Source organism: Simochromis diagramma, unplaced genomic scaffold (genome assembly GCF_900408965.1).
Source record: "Simochromis diagramma unplaced genomic scaffold, fSimDia1.1 OVJJ01000123.1, whole genome shotgun sequence".
NCBI lineage: Eukaryota > Metazoa > Chordata > Actinopteri > Cichliformes > Cichlidae > Simochromis > Simochromis diagramma.
Window position 1 is genome coordinate 5,966,619 of NW_024386778.1, and position 10,805 is coordinate 5,977,423.

Consider the following 10,805-nt stretch of genomic DNA (forward strand, 5'->3'; position numbering starts at 1 on the left):
AAGGGACCGGTCCCCTCCAACTACCAACCAATAACCTGCCTCAGCACCACGTAGAAGCTCCTGTCAGGCATCATAGCGGCTAAGATGAACAGGCACATGGGTCAATACATGAGCGGGGCACAGAAAGGGATGGGCAAGAATACCAGAGGCGCAAAACACCAGCTACTGGCAGACCAAGCAGTCAGCCGAGACTGCAGGACCAGACTGACCAACCTGTGCACTGCCTGGATTGATTACAAGAAGGCCTATGACTCAATGCCCCACACCTGGATCCTGGAATGCCTAGAACTATATAAGATCAACAGGACCCTGAGAGCCTTCATCAGGAACTCAATGGGGATGTGGCGGACCACACTGGAGGCCAACCTCAAGCCCATAGCACAAGTCACCATCAAGTGTGGGATCTACCAAGGAGATGCTCTGTCCCCACTGCTGTTCTGCATAGGCCTTAACCCCCTCAGTGAGATAATTGACAAGACTGGCTACGGATACCGACTACGGAATGGAACAGTTGTCAGCCACCTCCTGTACATGGATGACATCAAGCTGTATGCCAAGCGTGAACGAGACATCAATTCACTGATCCACACTACCAGGATATACAGCAAGGACATCGGAATGTCGTTCAGGCTGGAGAAGTGTAGTCGGATGGTAACAAAGAGAGGGAAGGTAGTCAGAACGGAGGGGATCAAACTACCAGAAGGCAACATTGCAGACATAGAGGACAGTTACAAGTACCTGGGGATCCCGCAGGCGAATGGGAACCATGAAGAGGCCGCTAGGAAAGCTGCAACCACCAAGTACCTGCAGAGGGTCAGGCAAGTCCTGAGGAGTCAGCTGAATGGTAAGAACAAGATCCGGGCTATCAACACCTAGGCCCTGCCCGTGATCAGGTACCCTGCTGGGGTAATAGGCTGGCCAAAGGAGGAGATAGAAGCCACTGACATCAAGACAAGAAAGCTCCTTACCATGCATGGAGGGTCACCCCAAGTCCAGCACCCTGACGCTGTACGCTAAGCGGAAAGAAGGGGGCCGGTGTAAATGACCTCATTAATATTTGGTAAAGTGTTTTGTAAACTTATGAGTGGCTATTATATTGTTGGAGTGAATGCTTTTATTTTGAAAGTCACAGAGCGACAAGGTGCCGTAAATCAAGTGGCGTAAACCATATGGCAGAAGCGCGAGTTTTAATGCACAGAGAGAAGGTGTGCTCTATGGTTAATGGACGGGAATGGGAAAAAGAACTGCTATTAAGGTGCAACACTGAGTCGAAAGCAGTTTCTTAGCACCTGGTTGATGAGGGAACAAGGTTTGTAACAAAGTTTGTCCTGTATATATGTATTTTGTTGTTTTACGGAGCATATAGCTGCTGACCGCTACTAAGCATAAAGGCTAAGTTTTCACCCACTAGAGGGCGCTAACATACCTCGTCATGTTTAGGCAGCGATGCAACGATTTCCCTGTTATATGTAATAATTTACAAGTTTTAGTGTTATTTGTTATGTAAGGTAAGGAGAATTAATTTGTGATTAATGAATAAGTCAAAAGGTTAAAGGTAACACACTGTTTGATTTACTAATAGTCTTTTATTCTGTATGTTGTAGCTCTTACGGTGTGTTCACATACACAGCTGTTTAATAAAAGGATTGTGAACCATCAGTTTGAGAGACCATCTTTTCAACCGGGGATGCTACAGCCAGGGACTGGTGAGTGTCAGCACCACAGTCCAGGATGAGACAAGGAACATCCACGAATACATCACAAAGATGGACCCAACTGACAGCGTGCTCAGTGAATACCTCAGGCAGCAGAAACCCAAGAAAGTGGAGGAAGGCAAGGAACCATCATGGAAGGACAGGCCCCTGCATAGTATGTACCACCGGCAGATAGAGGAGGTGGCTGATATCCAGAAATCCTACCAGTGGCTGGACAAAGCTGGACTGAAAGACAGCATGGAAGCACTAATCATGGCAGCACAGGAACAAGCACTGAGCACAAGATCCATTGAGGCTGGGGTCTATCACACCAGGCAAGACCCCAGGTGCAGGCTGTGTAAAGATGCTCCAGAGACACATAACAGCAGGGTGTAAGATGCTAGCAGGCAAGGCATACATAGAACGCCATAAACAGGTGGCCGGCATAGTGTACAGGAACATCTGTGCCGAGTATAACCTGGAAGTCCCGGGGTCAAAATGGGAGATGCCCCCAAGGGTGATGGAGAATGACCGAGCTAAGATCCTGTGGGACTTCCAGATACAGACGGACAAAATGGTGGTGGCTAACCAACCGGACATAGTGGTGGTAGACAAACATGAGAAGATGGCCATAGTGATCGATGTAGCGGTTCTGAATGACAGCAACATCAGGAAGAAGGAACACGAGAAGCTCAAGAAATACCAAGGACTCAGAGAAGAGCTTGAGAAGATGTGGAGGGTGAAGGTAATGGTGGTCCCAGTGGTAATCGGAGCACTAGGTGCAGTGACTCCAAAGCTAGGGCTCCAGCAGATCCCGGGAACAACAGCGGAGATCTCCGTCCAGAAGAGCGCAGTCCTAGGAACAGCTAAGATACTGCGCAGGACACTCAAGCTCCCAGGCCTCTGGTAGAGGACCCGAGCTTGAAGGATTGACCGCCCACAGGGGCGAGTGGGGAATTTTTTTAAAAATAAATTTCTTACTCTAACCTCACTGTAGTTCTCACACGTATTTTTGGTGATATTTTGGAAAATAAAATAAAAACTGTAGAAAGTACAGTAACAAAAATGTGTTTGTTTTGTAGGCACGTTTGTGCTGGTCGATTTGGCATGACAGCGGTGTCTGCAGGGCAAACGGTTTGGGAGAAAACCAGCCTAAAGGAAGGAGAGTCACAGCAGAAAAGAGAAAGACCGGTCTCTTTTACGTGGTCTTGGTCTTGTCTTGGTCTTGGATCCCTTGGTCTTGTCTTGGTCTCGCTGTCTCCGCCTTGCTGTCTCAGATCGACATAGTGGTCGGGAGATTTGGACTCAACAGTATACATGACACAGAACGTAACATTTGATAATGTGTCACGCAAAAGCATCAGCTCTAAGAGCCGTGCTTAGAGAGTGCTTTGTAGTGAATCAGAAGAATCGACTCCCATTGAACGAGAGCCGGTTCCTCACTTAATTTCCTTTCACTGGTCAGCTCTCACACAGTGGCTCAGCTATGCTCCAATCCCTCCATATTGTGGCCAATCACATGTGAGGATATAGGATAAAATCATTATGTGACAAACAGAGAGGGTGAGAGACGCGACAGTCAAGTGGAGTGTGCGTCTGTCCTCTCAGTAAGTGAGTGAGACAGTAGACAGCGGTGAGGAGGGCTGTGTGAGTGCATCGCAAAAACACATAAATATGTCTGACACCCGTAAATGAAGCAGCATCTGGCTGCAGTTTAAAGACTTTTTGTCTCGGTCTTGGTCTCGTCTCGACTTTTAGAGCATCCTCACACAGAACATGACATCGTGGTTTGGCAACAGCTGTGTAAAGGACCAAAAAGCTCTCCAGAGAGTGATCCGTACAGCAGAACGCTGCTGCAGGATTGCTCTCCCCCCGCTTCAGGACACCTACACCAGGAGATGCCGGACTAGAGCAGCGCAGATACTGAAGGACCCGTCCCATCCTGGCAACAAACTGTTCCAACTTCTGCAATCTGGTAGAAGGTTCAGCATCATCCGGGCAAGGACAGAGAGACTCAAGAGGAGCTTCTATCCCCAAGCCCTAAACACACACACACCCGCCCTCTCACATCATCTATAATTGACTGAGACAGGACTCTCCTCCAGACACTCTAAACCCAGGCACAATGTACATTTCAAATTCCTTTAATTTTAAATATGTTTATATTGTCTATTCTGTAAAATAGTCAGATTTCTATTCTTATTAATGTACAGAATTCACCTGCTTGCTGCTACTACTGCACATTCACTCAATGTATCTACTATATATATATAATGTTCTTCCTCTACCCCCTCCCCCCACCCCCACCCCCGGAGCCAACTAGACCCGGAGGCGGGACCAATGGGGAAGCTTGTGCAGCACTCCACCTTTGATAGATAAAACCGTCCTATTCCAGAAAGGAGGTCTAGCTAACATCTCTGAGTTTGTTAAAATTGAGACGGTGGAAACTCAGGTTTCTTGTTTCAGAAAGAGAGTTCACTTCAACTCTTAGTGAGTTACCAGGATAACAGACTCCATTTGGTTGTCAATACATAAGGACAGCGATTACATCACAGATTTATTATCAGCTCAGAATAAAATCTAAAAGACTCCATCTGATGTTGTCCCTTTGTACCGAAAATATTTACTGTATGTTACACATTGATCAATTGTTTATCTTATTATAATAAGTTACACTGACCTAAAAATGTCTGTCACAATTGGATCTTGGAGATGATGACTTTAAGAGTCTAACATTAAACAAAAACTAATGTTTTAAATGCAGCCTGCAGACAATCTGTGTTCCCAAAATTTCACTTTGAAATGTGTTCACAGATTTAGGTACAGTATTTGAATTTTAGAATCTGAGCTTTGAGATACTTTTCACTGAAAATCATTGAAATCAGTCTGGGTGGTTCGACCCAGAACCAGATCAACTTGACGAAATCATAGGGTCTGTAACAGATCAGTAAACTGTGTCTGGATCCAAAGTGGATCTTATTTTAAATCACAGATTTAGACCGCATCAATCCCAGATCAATTACACTCCAGCCATTCCTCAGCTGATCACATCTGGATCTATTCATAGAAGGTTTTTTTTATGTTTATGATCTGTATTCCTATTTAAAATGTCTTGAAATATCTTGAAATCTTGAGATATCCAACTATACCATAAATTGAAATGCTCTGCTCTTTACCCGTTGCCATGGTGAATCCTAGTATCGGTTTTCCATGGAGAATGACTTTCTTTCACTCCTCATGCACTAGCTTAAATCAGCTTGAACACACTCTGAGTTTGCTGTTCTAGAACAGCAGATCAGAGTATGTTCAAATAACTCAGGCTACGTCCACACGTATACGGGTATTTTTGAAAAAGGAGATTTTCCGTTTTCGTTTTAAAAAAGAATCCCGTCCACACGTAAAGGCAGAAATGAAGGAAAACGCTGCTAGGAACATGCCAAAGCAACAGGTGGCGATATATTGCTAACCGTGCAGAAATGTTGGCCAATCAGAAGTCTAGAAGCCTCGGTGGGAAAAAGTAAACAAAGCTGGGGCATAGAAGCAGAACCGAGTCATATGTGTGGAGGGACAGTAACTGTGTGTGTATATGTAAGCATTTAAACACTGCAGAGAGTACAATTAACAGTAACAGTATTGTAGAAAATCATTTCACTGAAACAATAACGTGGCGCACAGTGTGACGTCAAAAAATGCGCACACCTTTGACGCTGCATTTTCTCCGTTTTTCTCGTCCACACGTAAATGCAAAAATTTAGTTTTCAAAAATATCCACCCTGGCCGGAGTTTTTAAAAATCTCCATTTTCAGTGACCAAAAATGCCGTTTACGTGTGGACAAAAGGTGCAAATGCATAGAAAAATCTGCGTTTTCAAAACTACCCGGGTACATGTGGACGTAACCTCAGAGTTGTCAATCTCACAGTTTATCAACTAAGAGTTTGCTTTCAAACTCAGAGTTTGATGAACATGCTTTCTGGAATAGCCCCCTACTCTTAATGTAATAGGCATTATGAAAAGAAATACTGTGACCCTGAATTGGGTCACAGTTGGGATAGATCCTATCCCAGCTGTTATGGGGTGAAATTTAAGATACACCCTCAAAGGTCACCAGTATTTCACAGGCCTAAGGCCATGTCCAACGTATTAGTGTTTTCGTTTCTCTCTGTTTTGTCCTTCCGTGCACACTGAAATGGCTTTTTTGGTCAAGGAAAACTGATCTTTTTAAAATTGTAGATGAATTTAAAAACACTGTTTTCACACTGCAGTGTGGATTGCGAAAACGGAGGCTTTTGAAAACGATGACGCATTTTAGTCATATGATGCAGTCATGTAACCAATCAACTAAGATGGTGTACGGCATTGTACAGCAGTTTTGTTTTTCCCCCATTTTTCATAGCCCTATTAAAGATTAATATAAGTTTGTACATGCTCCACATTTTCACGTTTTTCTTCAAAGAAGACGGAATGTTAATTTCGGCATATTTGTTGTGGTACGTCTCCCAGTTTATATTCTCGCTTGCTTTTCCAACTTTGTACTCTTGTGTTACTCGCAGAAACAATTCCACCTCATTGTTAGTCCATTTAAAAACTTTGTGTTTTTCCTCGACATTTTGCCATGATGTTTCAAAGAGCTGGAAAGTAAATAAATGCAAGACGGAAATGACGCAGATCGAATCGTCTTACGTTTCATGGATGCACAGTACAGGAACATAAGCGTTTAAATAAAATTATCCATATATACAAAACAAAATGTTTTAATGAATTCTATTCTGTTATATTAGCTTTAGGTTTTCTATAAAAATTAAAAGAAACATTAAAATGATAAATGATCCCAGAGGAAGTTAAGCCCCTCCATGAAGCAAAGAGGTCTTTGAGGTTATTAAGGACTATGATAAGGAATCAAACTGATTTTACATCAGGTTTGTATATTAGTAATGCAGAAATTTACATTTTCTTGCTCACCCCCAATCTCCACCTCACCTGATGTTCGTGTGTCTGTGTGTGTTGGATAGTAGTGTTGTATGATCTGACCAAGCAGTGCATGTATGCGTGCATGAATGGATAAATGTGGATTGTAGTGTAAAAATACAAGCTATATCAATGCTAGTCATTTATCAATTCTTGTAATCCCACAGTAGTGTTTAAGAGGCAATGTATAGTTTATGTTTAGAAATATGCAAATGGGTATGTTTTAATAACAAGTCAAGGTGCAGTATTAGCAACATGGACGTTTGAAGACAATTTGAACAAATCAAGTTGCATTTTAACCACATATCAGGAAAAGTTATACATAAGGTAGCACATGTACAAAATATCCTTAACAATCAAGTTTATTGCTAACACAGTAACTAAAAATATTTAAATCAAGCGATGGAAATACATATTTAGGGGGAAAAAAACCTCCTAATAAATGATTAAGTAAATCTATCTCTCTAATATCTATCATTTCTCTCAGGAAATGCTATGTTTATTATACACTATATAATGCACTGCAAGCCATATAATTGATCCCGTACCCTGCAATGAAAACTGTATAGCTGAGGTATTGCAGTAAGTTTTTAGTATCCCCACTAATGGGTTAAAGCTGCATGAAAAATATGCAGGCTGAGGCTTAGCTTTTTGTGCGATAGGAACACAAAACCCAGTTTTACTTAACTCCTGCACTAATACTCATTGTACAGACCTGGTAACAGGTATTTTTTTTCAACAGTTAAATTCTTTGATGCCCACATGCACAGACAGCGTGTGTTCTGCATTCTTGGTTAGCATTGAACTGATGAGAAATGTGTGAGTTCAGGTACTCAGTTGAAGGTTAGGTTTCGGACTCCTGACAGGGTGCCGACTGGAGCGCTCTTGCCTTTCAGAAGGGTGAGGGACATGATGAAGAAGCATAGGCACATGACACCCAGAATGATCATGCCTGAGATGAGTGCGATGGTCATTGTATTTGTGTGAAACACTGGAGCTTTAAGATGGGCTAAGCAGCACAAACACAAAGAAACATTCCAAAATGTAAAAATGTCTTTCACATTCTCAATGCTTTTTCTTAAGTTCATGCAAAATGCCAAATAGCAGTGAGTGTTAAAACACTAATACCTTTTTTGCCATTCCAATGAGAAATGACACAACTTTTAATGTCAGATTGAGACATCCCGGCTCAGTATTTGATTTTCAATAACACTAAAGCAATATACTGGCTGAACAATAAAATGAATCCTGAGGAATATAGTATGCGCAGGCATTGCAGAAGGGTATATGTTCCTGTCTAGATTATTGTGGAATCATCCAGTTAAGGAAATCCCAAAGGTTGATTCTGTTCATCTGGACATAGTATTTTCAGTTGGGGAAACATTTCATCACTCATCCAGACTTCTTCAGTCTCAGCTGGCTGCAGGTTTCACCAGCTCATAATGCATTTGTAGCATTGTAAAATGGTAAAAGATGTACCATACAATGCTGTGATTCCAAACACGCTGGAAATCTTCTAATGGTACTCATGGCATGGCTAGCGATCAAGGGTCATGACTACGGATGGGTATTGATAAGATTTTCACGATTACGATTCCATTTTCGATTCTGTTAAACGATTTGATTCTTTATCGATTCTCTTATCGATTCTTTTTTAAAAAGGAGAACACTAAGGTCGAATAGCTTAGAACTTTGTTTTATAGCTTCTCTTTGAACGAGATGGAAATTTAGGAGTAACATGGCCTTACAAACCCAACAGTGAGATCTTAAGAGATCCAGCCTACGGCTCTTCATGGGGTGTCACAGGGTCCCCAGGAAAACTTCAAGTATAGTTAGGTGCTCATAGAAACATTCCTTGTAATCACAATGGGCATTTCGTAAAGCATCTGTATGTGATAAAGGATTCGTTACACAGCAAAGTTCATTGTAATAAATTTGCTGGAGCTAATCTGATGCTTCAGTATACAGTGTTAGATGAATGTCCACCTCTTCTCACCCCAACCAATCGCAGCAGATGGCCGCCCCTCCCTGAGCCTGGTTCTGCTGGAACTTTCTTCCTATTAAAAGGGAGTTTTTCCTTCCCACTGTCACTAAAGAGTTGCTCATAGAAGCAATTAGTTGACCAGATTACATTCATATTTCTTCAGACTAAGTGACTGTCTGACTTTCCAAACAGACTGAGATTTCCAAATGGTCCTTCCATAGAGTCTAACAGACAGCAGTACTGTTATTGAACAGTGGTGAGGGCACAGCAGTTACAAGATATAACAGGTTATTAGCCTACATTCCTCATTTTTCAGACAGTACGATGTCTTGAAAGACACCTGAGCATCTAGATTTCATGTTTCACCATGAATCATCATGGAGCATTGTGGAGCGACTAGAGTGGAAGAAAACAGGTCTACTTTATACAGATGACAAGCTGAGATCAACAGTAGTTGTAACTGAATGATTGATTAGTTCTGTGTCTCCCCATTATACAATAATAAAACTACCAAAAATATTAGAGACTGTTCATTTGAGCAAAGGGGATCAAATCATTATTTCCCTCACTGCAGAATAAGGGGTTAGATATTCCTCCGATATCAAATTGGACACATATCTTGGCAACATCGATGGGTTATATTAGTAGTCTGTGTCCTGAATTCCTCATCATAAGAACATACACCACATGAGAGAGGACTCATTCTTTCTGTGTAATATTTTCATAGATCTGTGGCAGCAGGAAAAAGAGAGATGTCTCTGAGGGAAAGGGATCAAATGCTGCATCTGGAAACGCCATCCTGACTGCTGGGCCTATCATAACTCGGAGTGGTATAGTTTAATAACACTCTTGCCTAACATTTCCACAGCTGAATAATTTTTACTGATTATCCAATGTATTACAAGACACTAATGTATGTCAAAATCCAAGATTTGACACCTAAATGTTGACTAAAGTTGAAAGCTTGTCTGGGTGACCTAGGATTTTCAAAACAGTACGTTAGACAAGGCATCCTTGTCTATCGTACCGTATACACGCGAATGAAAGAAACTATATACCATATGGATTACAGTGTGCTGAAGTGCCATGTCTTTGTTTTTCACAGATGAAATACCAGCCAATAATTCTCAGCTGGGTAAGTCTTGTCATTCTGTTCAATAAGTGGTATGATGCTTTTGTGTGTTGTTCTACTTTTAAAGGTTATAAGATATTTGTGTTTTCACTGGGAGAAACATTTTCACTCATCCAAGTGACTTCTTTAGTCATAGCTGACTGCAGATTTTCCTACCTTATAAAAAGGACTAACTAACGCACTACTAACTAACAATGGGCTGTAATATCAATTTTATAATCATTAACATGCAAATTGTCATGACTAGGGATGGGTATCGAAAACCGGTTCTTGTTGAGAACCGGTTCCCACTGTTTCAATTCCTTGGAATTGTTTGGCATTTTTGCAAACGATTCCCTTATCGATTCCAGTCGCCCCGAATGACGTCACCACGTTGCGGAGCGTCATTTACCTGGCAGGAAACATGGCGGCTCAAATGCTCAAACGTTTGATTATACTTTACGAGAACGGATGACAACAGGGCAACTTGCAATACTTGCAAAGTAGACATTTCATTTAAGGGAGGAAACACTACAAATATGCAAAAGCATTTGCTCACAAAACACACGATGACCTTAAATGAATGTCGTGTTTTTAATTCCGCTCCGGACTCGTGAAATCCAACCCAGCAGCAGCGGTAATGTTTGCACGTCCTCTCCCGTTAATGCGGCAGGTAAATAATCAACTAACAGTGCATATTATGTTAGTGCGATCTGCCTTATTACAAAACCTGCCATTACTGTGCATTTAGGTGACCATGATGAGAGAGACAGACAGAGTCTGGCTGGCTCAGATGCTGGCAGTTCTCGCTGCAGTCTACCGGTAACGTCTCCTTTCAGGCCAGGATAGATGAATGTCACTGAGCAGTGATTAAGTTTGTGGTAAAAGGCTTGCACCCATTTGCCACAGCAGATGGTAAGTGAATGTGTTTAATTGTAGGCAGGAACATTACTGGATATTCTTGTGTAATTGCTACAGAATAATTTATGTTATACTTTGTTATTGCTACAGAAGAATATTTATTTTATTATTTTACATTTACAATATTTT